The sequence below is a fragment of the Bos javanicus genome, chromosome 27, assembly GCF_032452875.1.
Source record: "Bos javanicus breed banteng chromosome 27, ARS-OSU_banteng_1.0, whole genome shotgun sequence".
NCBI classification, from domain to species: Eukaryota; Metazoa; Chordata; class Mammalia; order Artiodactyla; family Bovidae; genus Bos; species Bos javanicus.
The window spans coordinates 35,182,119-35,193,340 of record NC_083894.1 but is presented as its reverse complement, the minus strand read 5'-3'; positions in this window follow the sequence as shown (position 1 = coordinate 35,193,340).

Genomic DNA, 11,222 nt, shown 5'->3' with positions numbered 1-11,222 from the left:
GTAGAAAAGACCCTGATGCTGGGAAACATTGAAGGCAAGAGGAAAAGGAGATGACAGAGGATGAGATGGTTGGATGGCATCATCAACTCAATGGACATGAGTTTGAGTAAACTCCAGGAGTTGGTGATGGACAGGGAAGACTGGCGTGCTGCAGTCCATGGTGTCACAAAGAGTCGAACATGACTGAGCGACTGAACAACAACAACGTAGGTATGTATGTATGTGTATATCTGTCTGTTCACCTGGACTGACAAAGATTTAGTGCTACCCAGAATATACACCACCTCCTTGTAGGTCTTGATAAATGGTTTTTGTGGTCATGGTAACCGGGATGGTGGTTCTGAAATGAATATCAGGGAGCTGACACCACTTCTTTCCATCACTATTTAAATTGAACCTAAAGTGCTTCTCAGAGACTGAGTCCTTTTTAAAAAGTGTTGTTTTATTTTGGAATATAATTGATTAATGGGTTTCCATGTGGCTTAGTGATAAAGAATCCACCTCCAATGCAGGAGACACAGGAGATGCAGGTTTGATCCCTGGGTCAAGAAGATCCCCTGGAGGAGGAAGTGGCAACCCACTCCAGGATTCTTGCCTGGGGAATCCCAGGGACACAGGAGCCTGGCGGGCTACAGTCCATGAGGTTGCAAAGAGTCAGGCATGACTGAATGACTGAGCACACAGCACTCAACTCACATAGTTGGTTAACAATGTTGTGTTACTTTTAGGTATACAGCAGAGTGATTCAGTTATACATATATATGTATCCCTTTTTCAAATTCTTTCTCTATTTAGGTTATTACAGACTATTGAATAGGGATCCCTGTGCTATACAGTAGGTCCCTGTTGGTTACCTATTTCTAAGGCTGCGTCTTTTAGCATCTTAGCTGCAGCTTCCTATCAGGAAGCTGGAATCCTCCACCAGCAGGCACTGCACCTGGTTGGCCACTAGAGGGCAGCCGTGTTGCAGAGTGTGTTCTGTCTCCTTGCCAGGCAGCTGGAATCCTTGTGGCGCAGCTATGTCTGCAGCAATTTCTCAGGGAGCAAACAGGTTGCTAGTGATGCTAGCTGGGATCAGGAGAAAAATGACTGTGTTGTATTATGCAGAAGAACTTAGCCTGTTGCTTTAAGGTAAACAAATAATCAGTTTGGGTTCATTTCTTTAAAGCGCCCACCTCCCTCTTGCTTATCAATTATGTTAACCCAAGACCACCCCTCAGCTTTTATTTATAAGGACTACTCTCAAAGGCCATTCCCTGGTGGCTCAGATGGTAAAGCATTTACCTGCAATGCGGGAGACCTGGGTTCGATCCCTGGGTTGAGAAGATCCCCTGGAGAAGGAAATGGCACTTCCTTCTCCAGTACTCCAGTACCCACTCCAGTACCCACGCCTGGAAAATCCCATGGGCTGAGGAGCCTGGTAGGCTGCAGTCCATGGGGTCGCAAAGAGTCGGACATGACTGAGCAACTTCTCTCTTCTCTCAAAGGCCCCCTGATGCTAGGAGGACAAGGTGTGGAGGAGTCATCAAATGGGAGATGGAGAACAGAAGGATTTGTCAAATGTGAAAAAAGCACATTAAATATTGATAATCAGGAAACTGAAATACAGTCATAGCAGAATGAGGAAGTAAACATGTTGAAGAGTTTGTCCAGGGACACCATCTCAAGGATGCAGTGAGCTCAGATGGAAACTAGAGTTCCATCCCTGTGGAATTCAGGTGGATCTGGGCCAGAGGTTAAGGGGTGACATTTCTTGTCCTGGCACTCATATAGAAATGTTCCCTTTTGTTAACGCGAAATAATGCAATTAGATAAAAGTGACGGTAAGCAAGTGATATCCATTAGTGAGAGTGGATCAATTCCACCACAGATTGTTCATGAAAATCTTTAGTACCAGACAGTCCAAGGTGTCCACAAGGAAGGGCATAGCAGTTTTTATATGGGTCTGAAATAAATGAATCAGGGGAAAGAGTTCTCTTCTTCAAATCCCCATTACATAATGCATTTCAAAGACTAAGAGGAGGGACTATTGGACAGCCTGTTCCACAGTTCTGTTTCCTTACTGCAGATAACCAATATTTGAGTGTAGTTGAGTGTAGTTTGACAAAAAAAATTAAAAAAAAGGAACACCCAAGCAGAGCTAGGGGCAGATAGATCCGTAGATGAGCTGTCAGCCCCTCTATTCAAAGGTCACGACGTGGCATTCCAGTCCATGCATCTGTGAATCACCCGCCTGTCACTGTCGCTTCATTCTTCTGGCTCCCTCAGTGCAAAGATTAGAATACAACGCTGCAAATAAAAGCAAGGTCATGCGTGTGGTTCCTGTGCACTCTGGATGCTCCATGGACGGGGCCTTCTGTTGCATTGTCACAGCCTCCTTGCAACGACTCTAGGCCACCTCCTGGCCCAACCTGGGCCTCTCTGCACATGTTCTTATTCCAACAAGCCCAGAATCAATTCCATTTTCAGCTCCACTTTTTTTTCTTTTTTTTTTTTTTTGATTCATGCAGAGTGGAATGCAGGATTTTAGTTCCCTGACCAGGGATCAAACATGTGCCCTCCCAGCTTTGGGAACACAGAATCTTAACCACTGGAGGAAGTTCCCCACATAACTTCTGAAAGTCTACTGACAAGCCACACTCTGGATAAACACTTCCCTGCTCTCCAGAGCTAAGCAGGAATTTTCTTCCTCTAAGCTCTTCCAGCTTCTGAGGGTCACTTTATGAAAGTTGCCCTCTTTCATGTTGAATCAGATCTTTCATCTTCCAATGCATGGTAAGTTTCTTGAGGACAGCTGCTGTTGCTGTTTAGTTATGATGTCGTGTCTGACTCTTTGCCACCCCGTGGACTACAGCACCAGGTATCCCTGTCCTTCACCGTCTCCTAGAGTTTGCTCAAACTCATGTTCATTGAGCCAGTGATGCTATCGAACCATCTCATCCTCTGCTGCCCCCTTCTCCTCCTGCCCTCAGGCTTTCCCAGCATCCGGGTCTTTTCCAATGAATCTGCTGTGAGCATCAGGTAGCCTAAGTTTTGGAGTTTCAGCTTCAGTATGAGTCCTTCCAATGAATATTCAGGACTGATTTCTTTTAGGACTGACTGGTTTGATCTGCTTGCAGTCTGCAGCACCACAATTTGAAAGCATCAGTTCTTCAGCGCTCATCCTTCTTCATGGTCCAGATCTCACTTCCGGATTTAACTACTGGAAAAACCATTGCTTTGACTATACGGATCTTTGTCGAGAACAGGTGTAGTGTCTTCTTTTTTATATTCCACGTACTACTCCTATGTTTCTTTGTGAAAATTAGAGGCTTCAAAAGGATTTATTGACTGGATTAATGCATTAACTAAATTAACAAATTGATAGCTAATGATCCCCAAAGGAATAGAGTAGCTTGGGCTGATACCACTCTGGAAAACACAATTAAATAACACATTCAAGCAGCAATTCATTTGTGCCTAAAAGAAACTACTTTTTTGTTTTCTCTTCTCTTCTTAAATGACGGTGGTACTGTGTTCTCACGGCTGAGAGAGAAAGAATTACCATGGGTGAATACAGCCAAGGAAGTCAGGGATACGTATGAAGACTCGCTATCCATATGTATGGTTTGATTTATCCTTGGTACATGTAGCACTCAGATATGAGTGACAAGAAGGGTATTTTATGTTTCAAACTCCAATGTCCTCTCTGGGGAGGAACAGAGGGCATTCTTAAAGGAGGTGGAGGCAGTTTGTAAGGCAGAAGAATCTATGACACTGAAAGAACGCAAGAGGGCGCCCTTTCCAACTCTGTTACAAGAGAAAAATATGTCCTTGGTTCTAGAGACTTGGAGTGAACTCTGGAAGCATCACTAACACTTGTATTCACGTTTTGCTTTCTCAAAACTAAGGGAAAAAATGCACTATATAGTGAAATATATTTCTCTCTATATATTATTATGTGTGTTTGTGTGTGTGTGTGCCTGTGTTCAGTCGCTCGGTCGTGTCCGACTCGTGACATCATGGACTGTAGGCCGCCAGGGTCCTCTGGGCATGGAGATTTCCCAGGCAAGAAGACTGGAGTGGGTTGCCATTTCCTCCTCCACGGGATCTTTCGGACCCAGAGATCAAACCTGCCTCTCCTGCATTGGCAGATGGATTCTTTACCACTGAGCCATTTGGGAAGCCCTCTATTAGTCAGAATCCCAGGGACGGAGGAGCCTGGTGGGCTGCCGTCTATGGGGTCACACAGAGTCGGACACGAGTGAAGCGACTTAGCAGCAGCAGCAGCAGCAGCTATTATTCATATGTGTGTATATATATATACATGATGAAATATATTGAGCTATGAAGAAGTATATTGATATTGTATCTAATAATAATATTCTAAAGTTGTAGTCTTTTATTTTTATGCTAGAAGCAACAGCTGAATTTATTATTTAACAGTAAATACTTGTCTTTCCATCTGTATATGTGTAAACTCTACATGTTCTTCAGCATTTTCTGTGTTTTGTTCTGTGCCCTGTAAGTGAAATTATCCTGACCTTGGCTTCAGGAAACCTGAATTTCACCCCACTTCTCCCATCACATGACTTTAAAAAGACAATGAGCCACTCTTTCCTCCCATTTTTCAGTCTGTAGAATCAGAGGGTTGGATCAGATGGTTTCCAAGGTCCTTTCCAGGTTAAATAGTTTTTTGGATCTATGAACTATGATGTTTCTTTATATTAAGTATTTGATACATATTACATACAGATGTGAGAGGAATATCAACCATAAATATCTAACTTGTAGGTTTCTTGTTAAAAGAGTGAAATCAGTAGAAATGGAATCAGTCTAAGTTGAATACGTATAAACTATGTTGAAGATGCAATGTTTTTGAAACCAGAAGCGGTACTTACAGTTTGAGGTCAAAATGTTTTTGTGGGTTTTCTACACAAGAGTGTTACTCATATGATTGAAGTGACTCAGTTTTGGTGACTAGGTTAGTTCTATAAATACTTAATCTTTGTGATTAGTGTGTTGGTTTAACTGACTCAAGGAAAAGGTTTTATTTGCGGGCGCTGGAGGTTATGATGGCTAGTTTTGTTTTGGGACTCTTTTTTTGTTTCTTAGGCAGTATTTATAAACATCTCTGTTTGGAGAAGTAAATACAGCTTCACTAGATTGAAGATGCTGTTTAAAAGACTTGCATAATAACTATTGCAATTAGGGGTTAGACGTATACTCCCCACCTCCGTCCCACCCTCAGCCCGTGGGTGCAGTCATCATGCCAGCTCTTGCTATTCATCTTCACCCCTTTGTGTGTGGGCCGTTCTTTTTTTTCCTCCTACGTCTTGCCCCATGTTGCTCTCTTTCTTTCTTGGGTCCTGGGGATCCTGAATTCCTCCAACAAATCCTAGGAATCTTTGATACATAAAATGGCCTGACTCACCCTGGGGAGGAAATTAAAGACTGTAAAAGAAAATTGAAGACTCTAAAGGTTATTTTCTGGCGGGGGGCGGGGGGGGAGTAACAAAAATGCAATGGCTTGGTGCTTTGGGGGGCAAAGGGATGAAGATGCGTATGGAAAGCAAAGCAGACTATGTAAGCATAGCCTAAAAGGCATTTGGAACAGACAGTCTAAAACTGTGGTCCCCGAATTATCTGGAACCAGAGAAAATAATTTTTCCATGGATGGCAGGGGTCGGGGGGTAGGTTTTAGGGTGATTTCAGCACACTGAATTTATTGTGCCCTTTATTTCTATTATTATCACATCAGGTCCACCTTAGATCATCAGGCATGAGGTCTCAGAAGTTGGGGACTACCAGCCTAAAACTTAGCCATGAACTTCCTTCCTCCCTTCATTCGTTCATTCTCTCCACAAGCAGTGAGCATCTTCTGCATGCCAGGCACTGGGCAGGCACTTGGCATCAAGGTTGAAGTGGTTCTATGGTTTCAAGAGTATTGGAGTCTAGACAGGAAAGTAAACAGGTAAACAGATCAGAATGAAAAAAAATAAGCATATACCAAAGAGAGTGGTAGCACAAGGGAACACGATTCAGCTTGTCTAAACCATGGAAGCTTTGCAGAGGAGGAGCCAGTGATGTTACGTGCCCGACAGTTACTAGTTGTCCAGGTGGCTCAAGGGACAAAGGGTGTGGGAAGAAAAGGAAACTTTCACAACAGCACAGGACTGACAACAGCCCAGTGTGTCCAGGGAATGATGAGCTGCTGGGATTGCTGGGGGCTGAAGTTCAAGGGAGCAGGTGGTGGGGGTAAAATCACAGAATCAGGGACTAAATGGTCAAAGCTTTGCGGGTCATGTTGAAGACTCTCACCAGAGTGTGCTGAGGATGAAGTGGGTTCTGTGGGGAAAGTCAGATGAACATTTTAGAGAGAGTGCTGCTCAAGTCTTAGAAGCATTAGGGGTTATAGGCACAGGAAGGCTCCAGGCAAGCACTGATGAGGATTCTCCCAAGACTCCGCAGGTGAAGAATCCACCTGCCAATGCAGGAGACACAGGAATCGCAGGTTCGAACCCTGGGTAGGGAAGATTCCCCTGGAGAACGAAGTGCTAGAGTATTCTTGCCTGGAGAAGCCCATGGACAGAGGAGCCTGGAGGGCTGCAGTCCATGGGGTCGCAAAAGAGTCGGACACGACTGAATACTCATACATTCCCCAGGGTTCACATGCAAGCTTCATCCCATCCGCCTTTTCTCACTTTGGTTGTATATGTGTTCACCACTCTTCACACAGGCGTATACTTATGCCTTGAGCGTGCAAGTGTTTTGTAGTTTTAAAAGTCCCTTTTCATCTTCTCTGACATGGCAAAAGAGACTTCGTTTTACATGTAGGGAAACCAGGTAAAGAGTCTGCAGTGAAATTGAGATTAGAACTTACACTCCTAGGCATTCATTTTCCCCTCTTTCTTTCTTTTTTTCCCCTTTCTTTGTCTCCTTCCTTGCTTCCTTCTTTCTTTCTTCTTTGATCACAGGAAGACTCTCTAAGTTGCTAAAGAAAGACATCATATGGAGATGGGGGTAGTGCCCCAAATGTGGTCAATATGGTCATTAAAAACACAGACAATAATCAACGGAGTGCATTTTACTGGGTGAAAAATTCAGTTGCCAAGCACACATCGTACACATTTATGTCTCTGTGTATGCATGTATACATATATACCAAGTTGCATATAAGTTGTGTACTTTCTGATAGAGAAGAATTTGGTTGCATGTGGTCAAACTTTCTTCTAGGTTTGCTAGATACGTGAGTTGGCAAAAAACGACACCAAGTTCAGAGGCATCTGGTCACTGGGAAACAGATTTTGTCTAGGTGCCTTCAAATGAGAACCATGGAATAAGAGCTATAATACCATCCACGTGTTTCTCTACTCCTGGTTTATAAGAATCCAACCAGCAATCCTATTACCCAGAAAGAGTAAATTTCTTTAAAGGCCACACTTCTCCATGAGGTACCTTTCTAGCATGTGTGGGTTTTTTTGGCACAAAATCTGCTTTTGCTCACATTAGCACCTGGCTCCAATTATGAATTTTTCATATTAATGGCTATAAAGAGGCAAGTTGTGTAAGCAGGCATAACTTTTACAGCTAAAAATAACCTGATCTCCCGTTACCAGCACTTGAGGCACAAAACAAGGACATTTTCTTCTTGCAGTGCTCGTTTAGTGAGTTCACCTTTTGCTTATCTGAAACCATGCCCCTGGAAGAGGGATTAGTCATAAAGGTTCTGGCTTCGAGTGTCAGCAAAAGCTGTAACCACACAAACCAAGGAATAAAACTCTCTGGGAAAGCAAAATAAGCGCCTTCAGGGTTTTGCAGATGTCTCCAGAGTCCCGCGTAAGAGCTGGCGCAGTCGTCTTTGCCCTGCTGCTTGACTAAGCTGTGGAGCCCTGGGTAAGATATGTTGGTATTATCCCAGGAACCCGGGAGAGGGAAGCGAGGAACCTTCTGGAGCCATGCTGAGAAGACTGATCCTCTCTTCTTTATTATTGTAGTCAGCTCAAAAGAGTGTATCTATCAGACTGAGGTGGCCCCCGACTTGGAAACAAATGCTGTGCTGACTGGAAAATTCTGGAAGGCACAATTCCTCTAGTGATAAAAACTGGTAAGAGAAACCCAGCAGGGAGGCAGCAGGGCTAAAGATTTAAGAGGGATTATTCTTTCGTTTTTATTTATTTTTTTAACACCAAAAACATTTTGTATTGGGGTATAGCTGATCAGCAAAGTTGTGGCTGTTTCAGGTGAACAGTGAAGGGACTCGGCCATACATACCCCTGGATCCATTCTCCCCCACACCCCGCTCCCATCCAGGCTGGCACATAACACTGAGCAGAGTTCCCAGTGCTATACAATAGGCTTTTGTGGGTCATCTGTTTTAAATATAGCACTGCGCACACGACCTTCCCAAAGTCCTTAACTATCCCATCCCCCAGGCAACCACGAGTTCGTTTCTAAGGCTGTGAGTCAAAAGGGATTGTTCTTTCTTTGGCTCTTGTTCTCCTGTGCCACCCAAAGCACCCTGTGTTTTTTGGACCCATTTGACACTGGGATCAGGATTAATGGATCTGTTCATCTGAGCTCAATTATGAACCATTCACCTAAAAATCTCAGGAGTGAAGTGAAAATTGCTCAGTCGGGTCCAACTCTTTGCGACCCCATGGACTGTATAGTCCCTGTAATTCTCCAGACCAGAATACTGGCGTGGGTAGACTTTCCCTTCTCCAGGGGATCTTCCCAAACCAGGGATCGAACCCAGGTCTCCCACATTGCAGGCAGATTCCTTAGCAGCTGAGCCACAAAATAAATAAATAAATAAATAAAACTCAGGAGCAGAACTGCAGATCTTATAATCAAGTATTGAATTATCTCTAATTTATTTACTTAGGGAATTGAGAGCCCTGAGTTTTGCAATCTAATGTGGAAAGATTTACAGTGGAAGGACATCTTTAAGAGCAGGAGGAACAAAGTTTTTTGTTTTTCTGTGGGCTCTGAACAGTTAAAGCTAAACCTGATTTAGAAAGTCTAAGTGGGTCTAAGTGGCCGGGTGGTGCCAGGCGCTTTGCACCTTCAACCCCTCCTGCCATGGGTCCCCCACTGCCTTTCAAAGATGAAAGGCAAGCATGAGTACCTTTCTCCAAAGAAGCAGAGGCCCAGTGAAGCTGGGCAGAGACAGTCCAGCACTTATTTGTCCCTCTGCTCTTCCCACGTGAAAGGGCACAGAAATTGCCCCAAGGACTGCTTTCTTCCCATCCCTTTTTACAATCCCCTGATGCAGTAGACAATTCTGACCGCTCTGCATTTTTTTTCAAAGGTGCAGAACTATAGAGAACATAGAACTGGATTTTACAGGAGATCAACCATTACAGAATCTGAGGCCTTACCCGCTCACCCACCACAGAGTTTATTACTATAACATCTTGAAGGGAAAAGTAAGCCAGGTAAAATATTCGTCAACAGGAAAGTTTCCTCAGATACCCCTTAGACTTTTAGAGATGATGAGATATGTAAAATATCAAACTTGCTGCTAACCACACGCTTAGGACAGCCACCCACAATAAAAAATTGTGTGGCCAAAATGTCCCTTGTCCACAGTTCTGAGGTGGAGAAATCTGATTTAAAGTAACCCTATTTTTAATTTTTTTGTTTTAATGGGAGGATAATTGCTTTACCATATTGTAATGGTCTTTGCCATACATCAATACAAATTGGCCATGGGTATACATGTGTCCCTTTCATCCTGAGCTCCCTTCCCACCTCCCTCCCCATAAAGTCACTGTAGATGGAGGGTGGCACACTGCAGCCTGCGAGCTAAATCTGGCCCCCTGCTTGTTTTTGTAAATAAAGCTTTATTAGAACACAGTCATGCTCACTCATTTATGTGTTGTCTATGGTGCTTTCATGCTGCAAAGATACAGTTGAGTGGTTGTGACACCGATTGTGTGACTTCACAAAACTTAAAATATTTATTATTTGGTCCTCTACAAAAGAGCAAAAATGGTATTTTGTCATGTAAATAAACATTTTAATTTTTAACATTTCAGATAAATTTAGATAATAATTAGGTAAGAACAAAAATAATAACATTCAGAGAAGTTCTGTATGTAGGAGTAGATCTGGGTTCTGTGGGGCGTGAATTCAATTTTACAGATAACATCTTTAAGAAAATTGGTATAAAGTTACATATTTATTTATGGCATGAAAATAAATCTCACTAATGAGAGCCTTGCAAATTCAAGTCCTTTTCTACTAATACCTATGTAGTCAGGTTTCCAGAAATAATTGCACAAAGCATTCTTTATGCTCTCCCATGACACCCTACAGCTCAGCAATTCCCAACACCCACAGGGGCTGTGCAACCCACCTGCTTCTCTGTATCTTCAGCTCTGTGCAAACATGTCCAGTGCAGCATTTTTGTTCTTTGATCAATGAGCATCTGAAGAGCTAGCTTAGATTCTGGCTTTCCCACTCACTACTTGGGTGACTGTGGGCAAGTGAGCTCTTCTCTCTGTGTCTCATTTCCTTAAATAGTTAGAGTGTAACCTGTCCCTTTAAGCACTTCATCTCTATAAGTTATTGCTCAATTCTCTTTGATCTTAAAAAAAATGTAGATGCTCTTGGATTTTTCTTAGAAAGTTTTTATTATCTGTTATATTGCCCCTTTTCCCCTAGTTAAAAGAAAATTGGTGTCTTATGACCAATATTCGTATTCACTTTCAGCTCTATTCTAGACCTAGACATTTAAATCTCTCTGAATTGAATGTCCATGAATCATTACAACTCCTTCAGTGTCCTCTCTTATGATTTGTTCAACAGCCTACACCATCAAAATGTGTGTTTTCTACTTTGTTGCTTATCTTTTTCATGCTTAGAAATAGGCTTGACGTGCTCTATATAAGAGGCACAAATAAGTCAACTGTAAGAATCTAAGAGACATTTCTTATTTTTGTGAAGATTTTTTTGAACATTCAAGTGACTATCAATCCCCAAGTGATTGGAAGATGATTCATTCTATTGTTCATTTTTCAAATCTGAATAATTCTCTCAGCTGGATTTCTTCACCCAAAAGTGTTGTCAAGGGCATAACTTTAAATCAGAGTCTAATTTGAGTTTGCATGTTCAAGTCAAGAACTAAAGAACTGCAGGATTTATGCTGCCCAGAGTGCAGCTTCTGACATGGCATCAAGGAACATCAAGGAACATCAAGGCGGGAGATATGGCATTAAGCGGGGATGGGAAGGTGG